The 22,088-nt window shown below is 43.9% G+C and overlaps 1 protein-coding gene and 1 long non-coding RNA gene across 2 annotated transcripts in view; one reads left to right on the forward strand and one right to left on the reverse strand.

Annotated features, from left to right (window-relative positions):
- The window catches only part of Gadl1 (glutamate decarboxylase like 1), a 141,020-nt gene that overhangs the window by 16,279 nt on the left and 102,653 nt on the right, over positions 1 to 22,088 (reverse strand). The window lies entirely within an intron of this gene.
- LOC127688432 (uncharacterized) lies at positions 5,438 to 21,367 on the forward strand. Its single transcript, XR_007978698.1, has 3 exons — positions 5,438 to 5,546; positions 18,432 to 18,705; positions 21,266 to 21,367. It is a non-coding gene; the product is annotated as an uncharacterized LOC127688432 (long non-coding RNA).

A 22,088-nucleotide genomic window follows, 5' to 3' on the forward strand; every position in this document is an offset into this window, starting at 1 on the left:
CCACCCCCCACCCCCACCCCCGGGAGGGTCACCTCTGAGAGAACCTTTCCTGAAGGGACTAGCTAAGGGGAGGAAGATTCAGCCAGACATGAATGAGTGTTAGCACCTCATGGGCTGGGATCCTGGACACAATGAAAGAGTGAAGGGAGAGACGCGGCTGGAAGTATTATTCACTGTGCTCTTCCCCAGGCCTGCTCAGGTGAGGGGAAGCCATGACCTCTGCCAGTCTTTGCCCTCCGTGATGGACCCTTACAAACTCCTCCTTCTCAGTGAGTTTCTGGTTGCCAGGTATTTGGTTTCAGGGACTAGAAAAGCAATCAATATTCTAGGTGGGAGACTTGGTACTTCAGACAATGGTTTGACATAGCCAGAACTCAACTTCGTTTGTCTTATAGGAAACTTATTCTATTGAAATCCATGACTTGCAAGTAACCCTTACTCCCATCTTCCTTTCCGTTAGCATAAATTATCCCAGAATACCCCTCTCACCCCTGCTCTGACACACTTTAGTTAGTGGGAGAGGAGAAGGGTTTGAAATGGCAGTAAAATGAATACATAATTAGGCATGCAGGTTTGCCCAGGGGAGACCTGAGGGTTTATGTGTGGAGCTGTTGTCATGGTTACAGCATTCACAAGACTGAAAGTGTCCTGAGTGGGACCATCTGTATACTATGGTCACCAGACCCGCATAGTCTATTTAAAAACTGATTTTTCTGTTTTCATGATGTGCGAGTGTAGGCTTGTACACTTGTGTGCTGTGCCCGTGGAGTCCAGAAGAGGGCACCAGGTCCCCGGGAGCTGGAGTTACAGGCAGTTGTGAATTGCACAACTTGGACCCTGGAAACTGAACTCAGCTCCCTTGCAAGAGCAGTAGTCAGTCTTCAGAGATGAACCTGCCTCTGACCCCGCCCCTCTCATATTATGGATTCTTCAGTGGTGGATGGAGCGAGAAGGCAGGCATCTTTCTATGGGCCTGCTAGCCACACCTCACTGTTGATCCTTCTGTTTTAGTTTGCCTAAATTCCACTTCTACCTGTTGTTCCACCATCGCCTACAGATGAAATCTGTGTGAAATGTCACTTTACACTCGTGTGAATACCAACCGATGCTTCCAGACTCTGAAAAGGCCTCTTAGGTGGAGTTTCCACCTCTCCTTTTCCTTTCCTTTTCCTTTTCCTTTTCCTTTTTCTTTTCCTTTTCCTTTTCCTTTCCCTTTTCCTTTTCCTTTTCCTTTTCCTTTTTCTTTTCCTTTTCCTTCCCTTCCCTTCCTTTCCCTTCTCTTCCCGTCCCTTTTCCTCTCCTCTCCTCTCCTTTCCTTTCCTTTCTTTTCTCCCCATAGTCAATCTGCAAACACAACTGCTACATAATCACTAACATCAGCACCCACCCACCCCCACACACACAGGCCATAGTCATCTGACAGTTTCATGTTGGTTTAAATCCACATCGTTGAATTAGTTTATTCAAGGCTGGAGAGACAGCTCCATGACTAAGAACACTTATTGCTCTTTCAATGGACCTGAGTTCAGTTCCCAGCACCCAGTAGGGCAGCTCACAACCTCCTGTCACTCCAGCTCCAGGGGATCTTATACCCTTTCCAGTCTCCCTGGGTACCTATGTGCGTGTGTGTGTGTGTGTGTGTGTGTGTGTGTGTATGTGTGTGTACACACACAAAAACAAATAAATGAATAAAATCTTAAAACATTACTAATCCATTTGCCCAATTTTGCACACCCACTTTTCATTAACATTGAACACTAGGGCCCATGGGATTGGTAATCATATTATTTCATATGTGATTAGGAATCATGGGAAAGTGACCCGCTGGGCAACCTTGCATGTGTGCACTATGCCAATATTAATAATCATTGTAGCAAATGAAAAGAGAAGTGCGCACTGAGGTAAAGAAGCAAGAAACCCTTGCATAAGCAAACTAAGGGTGTCAGACAGAAGCCCCCAGAGCCCTAGATTGACTGGAGGTCTCTGCAGAAGGCAGTCTAAGATGGAGATTTAAAAAGAGAGAATTTCTGACCTGTTTACTGGGGAGCCCGCCCCATATGCTCTCTACCAAAGCTATGTCCCAAAGGACACTGAAGAAAATCAACTAGATCTATTGTGCTGGCACCTCCCAGTGGCCTCACCATCTCCCCGAGTTTAGGTTTTGGAGAAAAGCCCTGACCATTGCATTTCAATCTCTGTGAGGCTTCTCAGCACTTACACAAAGAGGCATTGGAATGAGGAACCTTGGTTGACTACTTGGGATTTAGAATCAGCACAGAAACACACCTTTAGGCATGACCCTGAGGATGTGCCTACGTTGGGTTAACTGAGGAGGGACAGTCATTCAGGCAGCACCGTCCCACGGCTTAAGTTACCAGACTTCACGGGAAGCAAGCTCCTCACCAGCATGCGTCTCTCTCTGCCCCCTGGCTCGGGATGCAGTGTGACCAGCTACCTCAAGCTTCTGCCCTGCCAAGATCAGGCATAGCCTCACACTCCAAGCTAAAAGAAACTCTCACTTCCTTAAATTGCTGTGTGTTTTCTCACAGGGACGAACAGCACCTGCCTCAGGGGCTTCACAGGAAACAGGAGGACTGAGAGGTGCCAGTGGCACACCAAGGCACTCTGAAACAACTGGAAGTCCTTGTGCTAGTGTGTGGCACACAGCACACCTTTAATCCCAGCCCTTGGCAGACAGAGACAAGTAGATCTGCGCGAGCTCAAGTCCATGCTGGTCTGCATAGCGACTTCCAGGCTATACAGTGACACTGTTTACAGAAACAGTACTTGCTCTAGTGGATGGGACAATCATTTCTCAAGTTCTCAAATAGGCGTGAGGCTACCGCTGGCTAAGCAAGATGACGGCGAGAAGCTGGTGGGACCTTGGCATCAGCTGGGAATCGTCCATCATTGTGCATATACAACTATCAAATATTAGGTAGCTTTGTATATGTGAAGGAGACATCTTTTTTTTTTTTTTTTTTTTTTGAGACAGGGTTTCTCTTTGTAGCCCTGGCTGTCCTAGAACTCCCTCTGTAGACCAGGTTGGCCTCGAACTCAGAAATCCGCCTGCCTCTGCTTCCCAAGTGTTGGGATTACAGGTTGTGCCACCACCGCCCAGCTGAAGGAGACATCTTAAGAGACATCTTCCCAATCAGCTTCCTTTTAACAGAAATATAATACCACCACTACCCATAAACAGACACGGTGTTTCCTCACATGGGCAAGGAAGTGACTTACGGCCATACTGACCTCAGTCTTCTAGGTTGAACGGCCCAAATAACTCTGTTTTGTCCTGGTTTTAGCAAAAATCCATCTTGTGCTTCACCCCACCATTCCCTGGGACCTGCTAACTACAACCACATCCTACTAAGCAGAATGTAGCTTTAGTTTGGGGCTCTCCATTGTTTTACAACATAGAGCAAATTGTTTTAATCAACTAGATGCGGCCATTGAGCCTTTGGAAACAGATCAGCTTCCAGCTTGATGCAGTTGTGGGCTTGGGCTCTTTGAGCCATCTCCTGCCGCTCTCCAGGTAGAGAGTCCCATCTGGAAAGAGCCTGTTCTTCACCAATCCGACCTGCACTGAGTGTCCTGGGAAATTGGAAGCAAAACCTAACGTCCTATTTCCCTCCCCCCAGCCCCTTGGAAGACCCTTCCAATACAGGGCAGAAAAGGCAGTGTGTCGGTTTCGTCTTTCAAGGGTGCAGCCCTCCCTCTACGTGTGCTTTCCCTGGGTTACAGAGCCCAGTGCTGTGCAGGGTCAGGGAATAGGCTGCTCTGTTTTTATTGCTATGTAAAGAGAAGCCCTCAGGGTTGTCTTTGGGAAAAAGTGGTAACTATATACAAATGATAAAGTAACACTTTTCATGGAATATCAGATCTCTCCAGGAGAGAAAGGGCATTCTGCAGCTTCCTTTTGAAAGTGGTGCAACAGTAGTGAGAAGCAGCACAAAGCCTCCATCCCACATGGACGTGCGAAAGGGCAGCGCCCGCTTCCTTCCATAGCCAGCAAGGACCGCCTAGAGCATCAGGAGCCTGGGGCTCGGATCCCACAGCTGACCTGAGGGACGGTAAGGAGTGTGTCACCTCCATGCATAAATGCTTAAGTTTCATGGTGTAGGGGATATTTAAATGTAAATGAGCCAAGGATACCAAAAAAAGTTTTTTATTTTGTTTTTCTTTTTTTTTTTAAATGCCTATGAAATTTTACTGGCCAGGAGCTCTGGTTTTGTCAAAGTTGAGACCAATGAAGCAAATTAAGCTTTGGCTTGTTTGCTGAGATGAACAGACAGAAACTGGCAAGCGAAGATGAAATTATCAGGGATTTTACTAAAAGATGAATCTTCACCTTGCTGAGGGCCAATAACCACAGGGTAGTGGTGGCCTCCCTCCCTCCCTCTCTCTCCTCCTGCCTCCCTCCATCCCTTCCCTTCCTCTCCCTGTTTCTTCCTCCATTCCTTCCTTCCTTTCTTTTTACATAGTTTTCTGAAAAACACTCTGACATATGCTTTGAGAGCAATCAAATCTGCTAACCGATGAAACGTAAAATACGGAGAGTCCAAGAGGCTTCTTCGAGAAGGCGCAGCAGAGGAAAGTCACTCCAGCGTCACCATAGAAGATTCTATGCTGTATGCTCCTGAGAGAGCCCAGAGAATTATTATCATCTGTATCAAGAATGGACCTTCAGTTCAGGGAGTAAAAGGACAGATGCCATTGTGGAACAATGACCACAGATAAGTCCTGACTATCTAGTACAGTTTCCCCCAACACGAGTTTAAAGTTCCGATACCATCAAAAGGGCTCAGTCTATCCCTAGAGTCTACCCCAACTGCATTTGCCTGAAGTGATTATTTATTGGCTGGAAGATCCATAGAGATGCTGGCCAAATGGAACCATCAGCCTGTTTCAATAGAGAGGTAGCGTTTTTATTATTAAAATAACAAGAGTCTTGGAAGAAGACACCACTATGAGCAATGTAGGGAGGCTGGGGAGATGGATTCAGGCCTCCTGTACACTGAGAGGACCAGAGTGTGAATCTCCAGCACCTTGGTAAATGCCAGGTGGTAATGGCAGCCTGTCTAGAATCCCAGCACCAGGAGGGCAGAGACAAGGTGTTGTGGGGTTTTATAGCTGTGAACAGACACCATGATGAAGGCAACTCTTAGAAAGTACATTTAATTGGGGCTGTCTGACAGGTTCAGAGGTTCAGTCCATTATCATCAAGGCAGGAAGCATGGCAGCATCCAGGCAGATGTGGGGCTGGAGGAGGTGAGAGTTCTACATTTTGTTCTGAAGGCAAAAAGAAGATTGGCTTCCAGACAGCTAGGAGGAGGGCCTTAAAGACCATACTTACAGTGACACACTTCCTCCAACAAGGCCACACCTACTCTAACAAGGCCACACCTCCAAATTGTGCCACTCTCTGGGCCAAGCACATTCAAACTACCACACAAGGGATCCACACAGCTGACCAACCTGGCTAGCTAGAAGGTTGAATCTGCAAGTTCTGGGTTCAAGTAAGAGACCCTGCCTCAAAATATAAGGTAAGGAGAGACTGAAGAAGACACCAGATGTTAGCTCCTGTGCTCGACACTCCCATACACCTGCATGTACACACACACACACACACACATACACACATACACACACACACACACTACTCACATACACTACTCACTCACAAGATAAATACAAATAAATTTAGGATTTCTGGCTTGCTTGTTTTCTTGAGCTTTCTTAATTTTGTGGGTTTTGGGACTAAACCCAGTTTCCACTGGCTAGATAAATGCTCTACTGTTGAGTACTGATAAGGGAGTAGTTGAAGACACCTCCTTCTCTCTGGCAACTTCTTAGGCCTGTACCCTGAGAGATACCATTGAGGAAGGATACCATGCCTTTCTCTCTTTAAGAGACACCAATCGTAGAGAATGCACACAGGGGTGTGGTTATATATTTGTCTGTCTGCATCTTCCACTTGACCAGAAGGAAGGGAGCCCTCCTCATCCATAGCCTGACAGCCCAAATAATCTCAGTGCAGATATGATAAATGTATGAGTGAAGGGAATGAAAATAGTGTCCAGAAATGTTATGCTGTGATGGAAAAAAAACCTTGAAATGTTTTTAAGGCTCTCTCTGTTGTTCCTGGTAACAAAAGAGTTAAGTTTAGGTTCTCACTGTCTTCAAATATTCAGTTGCTCAACTCATCAACTCATGCTGTTCTGTTTCCTCACATGTAAAATGCAAATAATAAAAACAAAGTGTGACCTTATAGGGTTATTACATATAGCCACCCAGACTGCAGATATGGAAACATTGATCGAGCCACAAAACACTATGCACTGTATAAAGTTATGAAGTCAAGTGTCTTTACCGTACAATAACTGCAATCCCAGTGTTATCTAACAATATTAGTTACTTTTCTCATTGTTATGACAAAAGGCAAGAAGCAGCGTAAGGGGTTGGAGGGATTGTTCAGCCTCTAAAAGTGCTGACTGCTCCTCTAGGGGACCCACGATGGGAGGCTCTGGGGACTCTAACACCCACTTCTGTCCGCTGTGGGTGCCTGAATTCACCTGCACTCACCTGCACATACCCGCACAGGGACACGCATGCATGCATGCACATAATTTTACATTATTTTAAGAAGCAACTTAAAGGAGGAGGAATTTATTTGGGCTCACAGTTTGAGCAGTACAGCCCTCCATGGTAAGAGAGGCAGACGTCCAGGGGTGTGAGGCAGCTGGTCTTCTGCACTCAGGATTCAAACTGTGGGCAAGAACCGCATCTGGAGCCCAACACCACTTTTTTGCCACCTGATTTAAAATGCCGCCATCAAGAGACATGACAGATTCTTTCTCCACCTAATCTGGGTTATTTTGTAGAAACTTCTCAGCCCATAGAAAACAGCATTAGTGATGGTATATTGGTTCTGAGTGCAGACCTCAGGACTTCTTACAAATATTCCCTTGTCCTCTTGGGTCCTTCCTGTCCCAGGACCACCAGCCTGAATTACCTGTCAGAGGGTGAGAGATTACACAGCTGCGAGCCCCACTGTCCCAGACCAGCTCGAAGTAGTTTAATAACTGCAAAGCTTACCTCCTGACCCACAGTCAACTGCAGACATAAAAAAACAGGGCTGTCCAAACCAGAAGGACCACCTAGAAGATAGCAGCAACCTATAGCAACCACTGAGTTGCCTGGTTTATTCTGTGAAATAATAGCAAATCCATGGTCCCCCATGAGTATGCCTATAAATGTGTTCTGGAAGAGGGAGTGACACAGGCAGAAGGGGTGTGTGTGTGTGTGTGTTCACGCCCATGTGTGCGCTTGCATGTGCATATGTGATGCATCATCAAGGGTAGCTTTCTACTCCCCCTTTAGCTTCCTTCAGCTTTTCCAGAGCCATTTGAGAAGCTGCTGTGAGCTGACCTCGGTATGAGGGCTGGAAGCTGCCCCTCTCAGCAGAAAAACTGCCTCCATTCACAGAACGCTGGGCACGGCTGCACTTCTGCTTCCAAGACACGTTCACAGGGAGAGTACGAAATGACTTCCTGGCCACTATCAAATCTCTCTTCATGGATGTCATTCCTCTCAAATATAGCTTCTGAGATCAACCCAACCTGTCTGACATTTAAAGCTCAGCTGATGCAAGAAATCAGGAAGGTATTAGTTAGCAAAAGTGGACAGGGGATAGACGAGGCGCTAGCTCATCAGGAGCCCATGAAGCCGTAGACGCGCAAGGACATTTGAATTGAAAGTGGAAAGGGGATTTGAAAGGAGATGAGAGGGCAGGCCCTGGATAGAGATGACTGAGTCTGTGAAGTGTTTGTCCCACAAACATTAGGGCCTGAGTTCAGATCCTGAGCACCCACAAAAGAGACTGAGTGTGCTAGCGTGCACTTGTAGTCCCAGCAACCCCAGGACTGGGGGAAGAGATAGGAGGGGTCTCCAGGGTCTAGCTTTCCAGCTAATCTGGCCAATCAGCAACTTCCATGTTTAATAAATCATGGAAGAAAATAAGATGGGGGTGATTGGGGAAGACACCTTATAGCAACTTCTTAATTTCACACAAACATACAGGCCACATGCATGGAACTAGAATTCACACACATACAAACACATATACATACATACACAGGAGCACATACACATGCCACGTGCATTAAACTAGAATTTACACACACATACACACACACTCATACACATACACACACATACATATTCACACATACACTCATACACACATACACACGCACTCACACACATACATACATACTCACATATACACACACTTATACACATATACACTTACACACATACACTTACACATATACACACTCATACACTCATAAATACATATACTCACACACATACACACATATTCAGATACATAGACATATACTCACAAACATTCACACACTCATACCCTTACACACACATACACATACTCACACACCCATACATACTCATACACATACACACTCACACATACACTCACACACACACACACACACACCACATGCATGGAACTAGAAATTTACACACACACACACACACACACACACACACATACACACACCACACACTCTAGCAGCAATGTTGTTCAGACAAATCATCAAAACAGAGAAATTCCAGAGCTTAAGGCGGCAGGGCTGATATCGAGCCACAGAAAACGCAGGTGATTTTTATAGCTAGCTCTGATGTGTACTAAGACACACAGTTTTCAATAATTTAAACTTTGTTCTCTCAACTGTTCCAGGAACTAGGTATTATTAAAGCTCTGTTACAGATGAGGCTTGGGCAGATAAAGTGATTTCACGATGAAGGTTTTATAAGATAGTTTTATTTGTTTGTTTTCAGAGCCTAGAGCAAAATCAAATCTGGATGATGGTGGAGGGCTTTTTTTCCCTTAGACTATTTGAACTCGAAACCTCTGCCTACACGACAGACTTTGCGTCTGAACCTAGTACTTGGTGACACTTTTCTAAGGGCTCTATGTTTGTAGTAGTCTGAGTTAAACACCCGTCTCTATGGTGAAGCCCTTTCTTAGTGGGTTAGTGGACCACTCTGACCCCTGATGGATACTCTCCTTAGTTTATCACTTTTCTCCTCCTTGTCTCTGATGCTGGCTCTGCCTTCTTCCAAATCTCAGTGTGTTTGGGGAGGAGGGTGCTGAACCCTATTTGGTTTTGAGTGGGTGCTGAGAGTATTGAGGGGCTGGGAGAAAGGCCTTCTCCAGGAGACTTAGGAGACTCCAGGATCCCTCAAGGCAATCCATGATGAAGACAGTTCTTGCTTGTCCAAACTGCTTTATTTGATGGCAAATGTGAATGCATAAGCCTTACTCAGGGTGAACCAGGGATTAAATAGCTTTTGTGGGAAGGAATGCCCAGGAAGAGAAGCTCATTGGGTGAACACATGGTCTATCTAGACACCTCATTAGCATAGAGAACTCCAGGTTTTTATGTTAAGTGACTGATTGACACTGTCCTCTCAGTTGGGTGTCATGGTCACATGTTCCAGAGCAGGGAGTCTGGCAGGGAGCTGGCCCACAGCTACTGCACTCAATTCTGAGGTTCATGGGGTTTGGGCTTACTCTTTACCAGTCTTCTGTCTGGAGGCATGGTCCACTCGCCCCACACCCAACTCTGGGGATGTTGGAGATAGAGATTAAATGTAAATAACAATATGAACATTTGATGGGAAGAGAGATTGCTCTTCCTAAAAGCATGCATGCATCCATGCAGAGGTGAGAAGACACCTCAGGACCTGTCCACCTTATTTCTGAGAGACATAGTCTCTCATTGGCCTGGAGCCTAATAATTAGCTTAGGCTGGTTATTCAGCAAGCACACTCACTTTCCCAGCCTGGGATTACAAATATGTAATCTATACCTCCATACCAAGCTTTTTATAATGTGGGCAAAATCAGATTTCCCAACTAAGCCCTTTCCCCACACCTTTCCTTGGATTCTTTATCCTGGTGACCCTGTCCAAGAGTATCTATCCCCTTGTGTTTCCATCAGATAAGTCTTCTCCATACTTGCTCCCTGATCAAAAGGTCACAAACCACTTCCATGGATCCTTTGCCATCTTTATCAAAAGCAGCCCTTCCTAAGACCTGGTACAAATGCCAACCCTTTAATAAAGTCTTTTTCTGAGCCTCTAGTGGAAGATGTTACAGTCTGGCTCAGCATTTTCCTGGAGTCTCTCCAAAGTATCTTTCAATCCAGTGTAGACAGTGCTCCAAATTCCTTTACAGCTCAGGGATTTGGCATGATTGACAGCTGCCTTGTTGTAACTCCATGTGTCCTCATTTCAGAAGTAAGTGGGAGAAGCAGCTTATCAGGGAGGAATGTTCTTTGTCTAGTGGGGAATTGTGGTGATGGGATCTAGGGCGGGCACAGCATTGGGGTACAGAGTTTAGAGGCGGCCACACAGTCAAGTGCAAAGCTTGCTGGGCAACCCAGTGTGGAGTATTCTTTTGAGTCACTGTTCCTGTTAGTTTCTTATGAATTTATGTCGTTTAAAAAAGTTTTATGATTTTTATGTGTATGTTTACATGCTATCTGGTCTGTACACCATGTGAGTGCACCATCCACAGAGATGAGAAGAGAGTATTGGATTTGTTAGTTGCCATGTGGGTGCTGGGACTTGAACTGGGTCTTCTGCCAGAGGAGCCAAAGTTCTCAACTGTAAAGCCATCTCTTTAGCCTTGAGCTCAGTCATTTTACTGAAGCATGAGTAATACCCCTGCTAGATAAGGAGCTGAGTTTGAAATCAGAACATGAAGTCTTACCACTATCTGCCTGTGTTGCTTCTTTTTCTGTCAAACACCACAACCAGAAGCAACTCAAGGAAAAAAATCATTTTGACTTAAGATTCAGGGGCTAGCACCCATGATAGTTGGGAAAGCATGGGAGATATGGCGGCAGGTGGAAGGAGAAGGGAGCTGGCGGATAACATCTCAATCCCCTATGGGAACCAGAGTGCACAGGGACCATCATAAACTCTGACTGTCCACCCTAAGTGACAGATTTCCTCTAGCATCTCTAAAGGGTCCATGACCTCTCCAGATGGCAGCACACACTGGAGACCCCATGTTCAAATACATGAGCCTGTGGAGCACAGATCTCACTTGAACCACAACAGACCGCTATCTATAGGGGATTGTTTTGTTTTTTAAATTCTGTATTGCAAAACCTGACCCAAACACCATCTCAGCATGTGGTGGGTTCAGTTTCATTTCAGAACTATCACCTCATGTCTTCCCTTCTATGGCAGAATTGCTTTTCATCAGACCATGGACACTGGACTTTACCCTGCAGCTAGTTGGGCTTGGCTGTCCAACTTGTTTTGATTAAGCAAGTATTAGTAGCTATGAGAGGACGGAGATATGAAATGTTCTTGTACCCCTGTCCAGTCCCTCAGAACCCCCTTCTCATGTTCATAGGTTCAAGGAAGAGGGTAAGAGGTTGACATGGAGGCACATAAGGTAAGTGTGACACAAGGTAACCACCTGCCATCTTCCTCTTCCCTACAGAGGGGTGAGAGACACATGCTCACTATTCTGTGATCGACAGTGTTACAGTGTTATCATGACAGTAAATGAAGGCAAAATGGAAAATTTTCTCCTCCAAAAAGAGTTTGCTGTATTAGAAACAGAAGGCACAACTTGTATCAAAAGGTAGACACTGCCCCAGCTAACTTGTTAAGTGCTCCACACTTAACTTTCTTTGAGGATTAAAATCTGTCCCCTTCCCAGCCCCATCTAGAGTTGCCTTAAACTCACAGTAAGTTGAGAATGACCTTGAACTCCTGATCCTCCTGAAAAATGTGCACCTCCACCTGTCAGGACACACTTCTTTCATTGCCATAGCAACACACATTACCAGAGCTATAGCTCTTTTCCTGTGTTTCCTTTAGCACTCCAGACTTCATCTGTAGGTGTTCCTCTTCCTCCATCATTTGTCTCCTTTAGTTGCCATTTGACTTAAATCTTCCTGTGAGGAACAGTCTACATCTGTCTTCTTCAAGCCATAAACTTTTCCTTCAGCTCTAACTATTATGTTTCAACAGCTAGTAGACTGTACCAAAACCAAGTCTTTCTATAACCCCTTACACAGATAGGATGAACAAGAGACACCTCAAGGATGTTTTCAAATTTGTTCTGCTGTTTCTTTCTTCTGATGACCATGTACCAGGCCAACAACCCCCTACACACACACACACACACACACACACACAGACACACACAGACACACACACACACACAGAAATACAATATACACATATACATACACACACACAATCTCAGTGTGTGTGTGTGTGTGTCCTCTCACTAAGTCACACACAATAACTACCAAACTTTTTGCAACTGTGATGGCCATGGCGTTGATTGACAGTCACTCTGGGAATTTTTCAAGTTACTAGAGGTTTTGTATTAAAGAATACCATTTGGGGGGCTGGAGAGATGGCTCAGTGGTTAAGAGCACAGACTGCTCTTCCAGAGGTCCTGAGTTCAGTTCCCAGAAACCACATGGTGGCTCCCAACCATCTATAATGGGATCCAGTGCCCTCTTTTGCTGTGTCTGAAGAAAGCAACAATGTATTCATATACATAAAATAAATAAATCTTTTCTTAAAAGAATACCATTTGGAATAATTTTGAGAAGCAAAAACGTAACCTTGATAATTTGACTTTACACTGAATACATGCACTGCTTCCAGAATTCTACTATATTCATAATGTTAAAAAATGAGAAACAAGGGACTACGGAAAGATGCTAGAACCTAAGCTATAGTTACAGGAAACAGGACAGTAATCATCCAACGAAGCAGAGAAAGGGAACGTTGCAGCCAGTCCTACTTTGCTTAGCAGGATTAGAGGTTGATTTCCCATGCTGCCCTACTCGAAAATCAATGGCCAGTAAAAATGTGAACGATATTAATTCAAACCGGCCAAACAAGGATTAAACTTTACCATGCGGAACACAGCCCATAAAAATATTTTGCAATTAGATTTCTTCTTCCAATCACAGAGGAGATAACACATCATTTTTCCTATGGGCACTGAGGGAAGAGCCTCTGACCTCAGCCATCATGTCAAGCAGGTATTATGTGGGTGTTCCGTTTACTAATTTCATAGGACCCAGCCTTCTACACTGGCTGGATCCCCCCGAGAGGTACTGCACTGTGGACTTTCACAAGAATTCTGAGCAGAGACTCCAGGGAGATGGCAGCTAGAGTCCATCCAAGTTCCTTGTCCAGTTGTAGAGTTTATAGCTCAAGGTAATAGCTCAGTGGGTAGTCAGACAGCAGGGAGACCTGAGCTGAACAGGACACCCCAAAACTAGTGTAAAAAAGAGCCAGGTGTGGAGGCACATGCCTGCTATCCCATTGCTGAGAAGGGAGAGACAAATGATCACCTGGGGTTCAGAGTTGGAACCTGCTTTGGATAACAAGAGAGATGGAATCCTGAGGAACAATGTACACACCAGTACACACATACAAATTGGATCTGTATAAATTCATTTGGTGGATTTTAGGTATGTAGTGGCTATTCAAGTCGTCAACTTGACTATATGTGGAATGAACTACAATCCAGAATTGGAAGGCTCACCTGTGAGCCTAATCTGGAGGCTGGGAGATATAAGTTTCTGACCTGGATCTCCGCATGGAGATCTTGAGGCAGACTGGCTATGCATCCCAGAAGATTAAGATAGGGAGATCTCTGAGTTCATGGTCAACCAGGACAAGGCAAGTCCCAGATCCAGGCGTGGGGGCACACATCTTTAATTTGGGCCACACCCTCTGCTGGAGACCTACATAAGGACATTGGAGGAAGATTCACGCTCTCTCTCTTTCACCTGCTTGCTTTGTGGGACTGAGCAACTGCTAGATCCTTGGACTTCCATTCACAGCTGCTGCTGACCACTGTTGGGGAGTTGGACTACAGACTGTAAATCATCAACAAATTCCTTTATTATACAGAGATTACCCATACATTCTGTGACTCTAGAGAACCCTGACTAATACAAGGTATGAAAAGGTTTCCCAAACTCCCATGACACATGGGTACATGGGCCCATTGACAAAATGAGTGGTTCGGGTCTCCCACTAGCAGTCACCTGGTGTTAGGGGCTTGAGTACACATGCATGTACCTGTGCACATGCACGTACACACCCATGTACCCATACACCCATAGTATATGGTTACATTTTTATTGGAAATCAGAAGACATAACGTATATTGAGTAAAGCATGCTTATAGGCTTGCAAAACAGTATTTAAACATCCAGTGTCTGATTGTAGGGTGGGAACCAGCTGTCACACTGGAGAATTCAGGTATGTTTTTCACCTGTTTTTTTCATATAGTATACAAAGTTTCAGAAAAATCTCATGAGAACTTTGAACACATGTTTAAGGACATTTTTGTATCAGATTTGTATATAACTGTATATGCTTACATATGTAGGTATGTGTAAATATCTTGTAAATGTGAGAACATTTTCTGCCAATTTTAAATTATGATATTAAGAAATCTGAAGATTAAGAAAATGTAAAAATAATAAAAACAATGCATACAAGAGAAATCACCTTCTCACTGATTTTTTTTCCTTTGTAACAAAAAGAACTAACCTTTCAAAGGCTATTCCTATTTAGATAAAGTTTAAACTTCTGAGTAAGGATTACAGGATGTGAAGTATTTTATTTACCACACATTTTATGCTAAGAGCATAAAAAATTTTACTATAATAAATGTTTTAAAAGTCTGATGTATCTTACTATTTATATACTAAATATAAATTTATTTGTATTTACATTTGAAGTATATTCATCTTAAAATCAATTATTAAAACAATTTTATGTTTGACTTTAGACCAAGATTTGAGGTAAAAATGCATTGTGTGGAGGCTGGAGATGTGGCAGAGGGCTGGCCTGCTGTACTTGAGGTCCTGTGTTCAGTTCCCAGCACTGTTAAAAGAAGAGCTGCCTGACAAATGCTCAAAGCTTATCTCTCTCACGTGATGTCCAGGAACATACAGGCACACAATCCTCTCAGAAGAGGTACAGCATGCCATTACAAAGCCAAGGCCATTTCTCTGCCTAGACAGTAAGAGGCTAACCACAGGAAGTCATTTCTAACACCTGATTTCTCCCAGTCTAGTGTTGATGCGAAAACAAATCAGAGTTTGGTTTTGCAACATTTCTGTGATATTATACTATATATACTCTGCATCAAAATAAAAAAATGCAAGCCATCTTCTACAGCCCAAAGCCAGCTCTTTCTGTAGTCTAACTAAGAGCCACTCAACATGGTCTCTCATCTTTTACATCATTCGTAAAACACAGACCATAATGATAGTTTTCCCAAGAAGTCCGACGAACATTTTATTAATGAAATTACATGATTGGGATATGGGTCCAAGTATGTGAAAAGTGTTTGATGTTTTGCTTTTGGGATAGGGGTCTCACTACGGAGCCCTAGCTGTCCTGAAATTCACTATGAGAAAGACCAGGCTAGCCTCAAACTCACAGACATCTGCCTGTGTTTGCCTCTCAAGTGCCTGGCTTAAAGGTGTGTATCACCATGCTTGGATAAATGTGTACTTTTACGTGTGTGTGTGTGTGTGTGTGTGTGGTGCACATGTGCGTGTGGGGGCATGTGCATGTGTGTATGCATGCATGTGTAACCTAGATGAGATATCTTTATCATTATTCTAGCCCTGTCTACCTGGGTTTTTATGTTTAAAACGTCCATGTATATACATGTTCATAGATGCATGTGTCTGTGCACAGTGTGTGGCCAGAGATCGAAGGCAGACATCATCCTTGGTCGCTCTCTACCGTATTTACTGAGACAGGATCTCTCAGACCCAAAGCTCACCAGCTTGGCTGGTCTAGCTCTGCTTTGGCCTCCTGAGGATGAAGTTGCAGGCAAACCGTTTCACCTGCCTAACTCCCCTGTGGTTGGTGGGAATGCCAAGCCTGTTTCCATAGCAAGTATTTTATCCACTGGGAATCTCCAACTCTAGCTCATTTCTTTTGAGATGGTGTCTCTCCCTGGTCTGAAAGTCACTGAGGAGGGTAGGCTGTCTGCTGACCGAGCACCAGAAATCTGCCGCTTGCTACCTCCTCAGTGTTGTGAGCAAATGCCATCCTCCCTGGGGACCAAACATTCAAGTACTTGACTGACTGAGCCATCTCCCCAGCCCTCCCTGCCTATTTTCGTTTGGGTGGTTTTTGAGGCAGGAGTCTCCTTCAGCAGAGGTTGGCCTTGCACCTCCTACATATTCAAAGCTGGTCTTGAAGTCCCAATCGATCCTCCTGCCTCCTTATGCAGAGTACTAGGATTCCAGGAATGCAGTGCCATGCCCAGCTGAGTCACCTCATGTTCTTTTTTATATGATTTTATTTTTGGTTATGTATATATGTGAATGTCTGTGTGGATTTGAGTTTGTGCATATGAATACAATTTGCTTGCAAAGGCCAGTAGAGGGAGCTGGAGTCCCCGGGGCTGAAACAACATGTGCAGTGAGCCAGACTCTGGTCCTTGGAAAGAGCATCAAGCTCCCTTAACTGCTGATTCATTCCCCCCAGCCACTACTTTCACCATATTCTAGACGAAATCATACACATAAAGAAATGCTTCGTAACCGCCCAGACTGTCCAGGGTCACAGCCAGTAAATGGCAGAGTTACTAAGGTGTTTAGTCATCTCCATAGGTGGTAACTTAAACTCTACCAGAAATCTTAACAAAGTATCCTTTAAAAATAAAAGACAAGAAAACTGTTTAAAGTTCAAAATACATATGCAAAAAATTGAGAACACCCTTGATGGGGCAGGTGAGTTGGCTCCAAGGTCAAGAGCATTTGTTATCCTTGCAGAGGAGCTGGGTTTGATTCCCAGCACCCACAAGGTGATTCACAACCATCTGTGAGTCCAGCTCTAGGGACTTCAGTGTCCTCATCTGGCCCACACTAGGCACACTAGATACTTGTGGGTAAAATACTTACAAATAAAATAGAAGGAGTAAGTCTAATTTAAAAAATTTGAAACACTACAAAAGAACAATAGTAACAAAAAAGTACTTTTGGCTGATTACAGATTATAAAGCAATATTCTTCAAAGACCCACAGTTCCTGACTCCCCAAACCAGAAATGTGAATCACTACAATAGATTGGGTATTCAAAAATAGAATCAATTATTTCTTAAAAATATAGTACACAGATAATACCAACTATGATATTAGTGGAAATCATTTCTTAATAAATTGAATTGGAACATCTCTGCTCTAATTTGGGGAAATAATCAGATCGAATTAATATTTTACTTTGTACACAAAAATACCCTCCACATAGATGAAGGACTTAAACACAGAATACTGACTGATGGTAAGTCAGCAGGAGATGGATTAGAATATTTATCAGGTCTGTGAAACAACAGTAACTTCAGCTTTGACGCCTCGGAATAAATCATGAGGAACGAGACTGACAGATTTGAATACATAAAAAATTCAAAACTTCTGTACAGAGAAGAAAAATCCAACAAGATTAAAATAAAAAGAGGCATTGTGTTGAGGGCTATATTTGCATGCCAGGTAACAAACAGTATTCTCACATCACCATTCACATTTATCAGGAAAATATCTGATTTCAAAATGCAAATATGCAAAAATATGAGAAAGCTAAGTACACAGAGAGACACAATCCATCAAGAGGGGGAGACAAGAAAATCATTTGACTGCTAAAAATTAATACAATATACAGCAGAGCTGACCCAAGATGATATCACTTGCCCTTTCTAAGCAATCTGCCCCCACTGTCTGTCAGTGATGTCCAGTGTAGCCACAACTATGTGGAAGGCTACATACTCTCTTCTGACTTTCAGAATTGCAAATGAATCTCAACTTATTAAGGATTTATAGCATAGGGGCTATAGATATGGCTTAGTGGTTAAGAACACATACTGCTCTTCCAAAGGATCCGAGTTTGGTTCCCTGTATCCCTGTCTAACAGCTCACAACTTCCTTAACTCCAGCTCCATGGAAGCCAGGTCCCTCTACTGCCTATTCACACATGCACACACACTCGCATACATACCAGCACACACACTTAACAATACAAAACTATCTTAGAATAAGTGTGATGTATAGGAACAACCAGGCTTAAATGCCACACAAATTCTGCAATCAGCAACTGCATTTGGGGGCAGTTTGCACTGTGGAAATAGTAAAGATCAAAAGGGGATGTGAGGATTCCAGGACCGAAGGCCAGGGATACAGCTCATCTGATAGAGTACTTGGCTCGCATACACAAGGCCCTGTCTTTGATGCACAGCATTGTATAAGCTAGATATAGTGGTACCACCTACATGGAAGGTAGGAGGAAGGAGGACCAGAAGTCCATTGTCTTCTTTGTCTGCAGACCAAGACTGAAGCTGCCGAGACCCAGGAGACCCAGACTCAAAGGAACAAGGGTGGTGGCTCATGCTTTTGATGCCAGCATGCATGAGACAGAGGAAGACAGATCTCCAAGACTGAGGCCAGCTGGGACTACATAGATATTTCCAGGTGATCTAAGCTACATCGTGAGACTTACCCCGAGAAAGAAAGAAGAGAAAGAGAAACAAAGAAAGAAAGAAAAGATGGATACCAGCAGGAAGACATTCATCAATTGCTGACAGTGAGCAAATACCGAGGTACCCAAAGACCCACACTTAACACAACTATGCAAACACCCACACTTAACACAACTATGCCGAATTTGCCAGATATAATATAACTGTGGGTTTTTATAGATGACAGCACACAATTATGTAGTGTTTTTTTTTCTTTCTCCAGTTTTTCTTCTGATAGAATGGAGATAGATGATAGATAGATAGATAGATAGATAGATAGATAGATAGATAGATAGATAGATAGACAGACAGACAGATAGAGACTGGGCAAGAGAACTGGAGGAGGGTGCAGCTGTGAGGCAAATGAGGAAGAGCTGGCTGCTGTGGAGATGTGCAGAAGAACACAGAGGCACACATGCACATTTGATGGGAAAAGAAGGAGCAGGTTGATCCTTTGAGAATTCCCTCCACTGCTTCCCTGGCTGGTCCTGATGGCGGTTACCCTACAATTCTGTACATTCTCTCCACAGGACTATCCACAGCTCTAAGTGTCAATTCCCATGCAGGAACAAAGCAATGAGCAGAGCCACCAGCAGGGGGCAGCTTTGGTACTGGCAAAAGAGCTTCAAAGATAATTGGGGAACTTTTTTCCACCCTTTAGCAGAGACCATTCTTAATCCTGCAACAATAAATCCTCATTGTGCCCAGTGCAATCTCTCTAATGGCTGTGCTGTGGATATGAATTTTGCCCTGTAAATGCAGGTGCTCAAGAAATGTCACAATCCTTTATTTCCTCTAAATAAAAAGCAAATCCTAGTTGCACCACTGCCCTAAAAGGCCAGGCAGAAAGTCCACTCTCAGTAATGACTATGTTTCCCATGAACCCTTGGGATCCTTCAGAGGATTCACAGGTCACAGGCCACCCTAGGCTTAAGGGCACCTCTTCCTCTGCAGCCCTGCCTCCTGCAGTCTTTCCTCCCGGGCCTGCCTCCCCATTCCCTGTCCTAAACAGCTTCACAAGTTAACCTTGGGCACTGGAAATGCGCAGGAAGAGAGAAAGTCTCCAGGCCACGCAAGCCTCAGGAGAGGCAAGGAGCCAGCGGCCCCGTGTCATCCAGGGAAATGGCAAGATGTATCCAGACACCTTAACTGTACACAGTCCAGACACACACGGGTTTGCAGCCCCGACACAGCTCACCTCTACCCCTGCTCTCTAGGTCAAGTAGGGAGACAGAGGCTTTTATTCTTGGTAGATCACAGGGATTCCTGGGATTGAATGGTGGGTTGGGACTGACTACCACATGAACACCTTGAATGAACAGACAAAAGAGAATCATGGGGGAATAATAGTTTTTTTAAAAGTAAGAGTAGATATGAAAATTGTAGGATTTTAGGACTTGGGGATGGTTCATTTGGTACTTTCTTAGAATGAAAAAGGCCCTGGTTTTGACTTACAGCGTTGTGTAAAATAAAGTGGATACACACACAGACACACACACACACACACACACACACACACACACACACACACTCACACCACGGAAGATAGTTCAATTGGTAAAGTGTCTGCTATGCAGGCATGAAGTCTTAAGTTTGATCCCCTAGAACCCATGTGAAAATGCTGGGTGTGGTGGTACATGTTTAAAATCCTGGCATGAAGGAGATGGAGACAGACAGACAGACAGACAGACAGACAGACAGACGGATGGATCCCCGGGACTTACTGGCCAGCTCAGCTTAGCTTGGTAAGGCCCAGGTCAGTGAAGAGCTCCTGTCTTTAAAAAACCAAGGTAAAGAGCTACAGGGAAAGACACCACCATTGGTTGATCTCCCATCTCTGCAAGGCCACATGTGCATGTGCATTTAGTCCCTCTCTCTCTGTGAAAACACACACACACACACACACACACACACACACACAGAGAGAGAGAGAGAGAGAGAGAGAGAGAGAGAGAGAGAATCCAAATAAAATAAAATAGAAAGTAAATAAAATTGATGTTTATATTAGCTTCTCCTTAAATGCAAATCACTCCTAAAACTATAATTTTTCAAGAATGTAATCAGTTGTGTACCACAATTTTTCCAAAAGGACCTTACTTTTTAAATTTTTAAAAATAAACAAAATCTGGGGCTGGAGAGACGTCTCAGCAGCTAAAAGCACTGGCTGCTCTTGCAGAAAACCCAGATGTGGTTTGTGGCATCCACAAATTGGCTTACAAGTGTCTTGGACCTCAGTTCCAGGGAATCCAGTGCTTTTTTTCTTCTTTTTTTGGCTTTCATGGGCACCATGGAAGCATGCAATGCTCAGACGTATACACAAACAACACACAAATACACACAAAATAAAATAATTAAAAAAACCAACCAACCAACCCAAAACAAAACAAACAAACAAACAAACAAACAAAAAACACTGTCTGTCTTTAGAGAAATAAATATTTTTTAGATCACAAACCAAAAGAATGGCTGGGTATCCCATTATTGCCAAGTATGATTGAAAGAAAACCAGAACCAGAATTCTCCAAAATAGGAGATGTGCAAGTTCTCTTGAACACATGCGCGCCTGCATACTTGCACATGTATATGCACACAAGCGTACATTAAAGCAACCAAAAGATCATCTCTAAAATGCCCCTGACAGGTTGAAGAACAAGGTCTTGAAGTATGGCGATATGGCTATGATTTAAGCCATGAACGGAGCATGCCAAAGACCCCTGAAAACCTGCCTACAGTGCTAAGAAGAGTTCTGTTTACGTATCTGCAGACATCCTCCTCTAGAGGGGTGGCTCACTGGAAGCCTGTTGAGGCAAAGCAGATTCTCCTGAGGATATCAGGATCATCTGTCAAATTATATCCACAACCAAGCAACAAGACAACTAAGATGTCAGGAAGGCTCCAGAAAAACTGATCCTTCTATGACCGGCAAGAAGGGACACCATCAAACATGGCCAACCTTAGTCAGGACTCTGCAGCAAATCAGAGCAGGCTGTCATGAGCACACAGGAGGGCAAAGGAAGGTGTGTTGACTCCTTGCAAGAATGTTAGGATTTTGTGAATGGCCTCTGGACGTTGAGAGTGAAATGCCCACAGAAGAGGAAATTTTCATCAGAACACCAAGGACAGGGCAAGGAAAACTCACAGAATTTTCTAGGCTCTCTTTCTGCTTTGTCTTTACACCCCATTCCCAATTTTCTGTCCTCAATTTGTTATCCCATGGCAGCTCTCAATGAACACACACACACACACACACACACACACACACACACACACACACTCAGTGTATATAGAACTTGGCGTCTACTGTCTATTCTTAGTCTAAACATACACGCAAGATTTTATATACACTTAATATCTATAATGGTTTATCTCCATTGTCAACTTAATAGGGCTTAGAGTCACCATGGAAACACATCTCTGGGCACGGCTAAAAAGAATGTTTTAGATTAGATTAATTGAAGTGGGGA

Source organism: Apodemus sylvaticus, chromosome 7 (assembly GCF_947179515.1).
Source record: "Apodemus sylvaticus chromosome 7, mApoSyl1.1, whole genome shotgun sequence".
NCBI classification, from domain to species: domain Eukaryota; kingdom Metazoa; phylum Chordata; class Mammalia; order Rodentia; family Muridae; genus Apodemus; species Apodemus sylvaticus.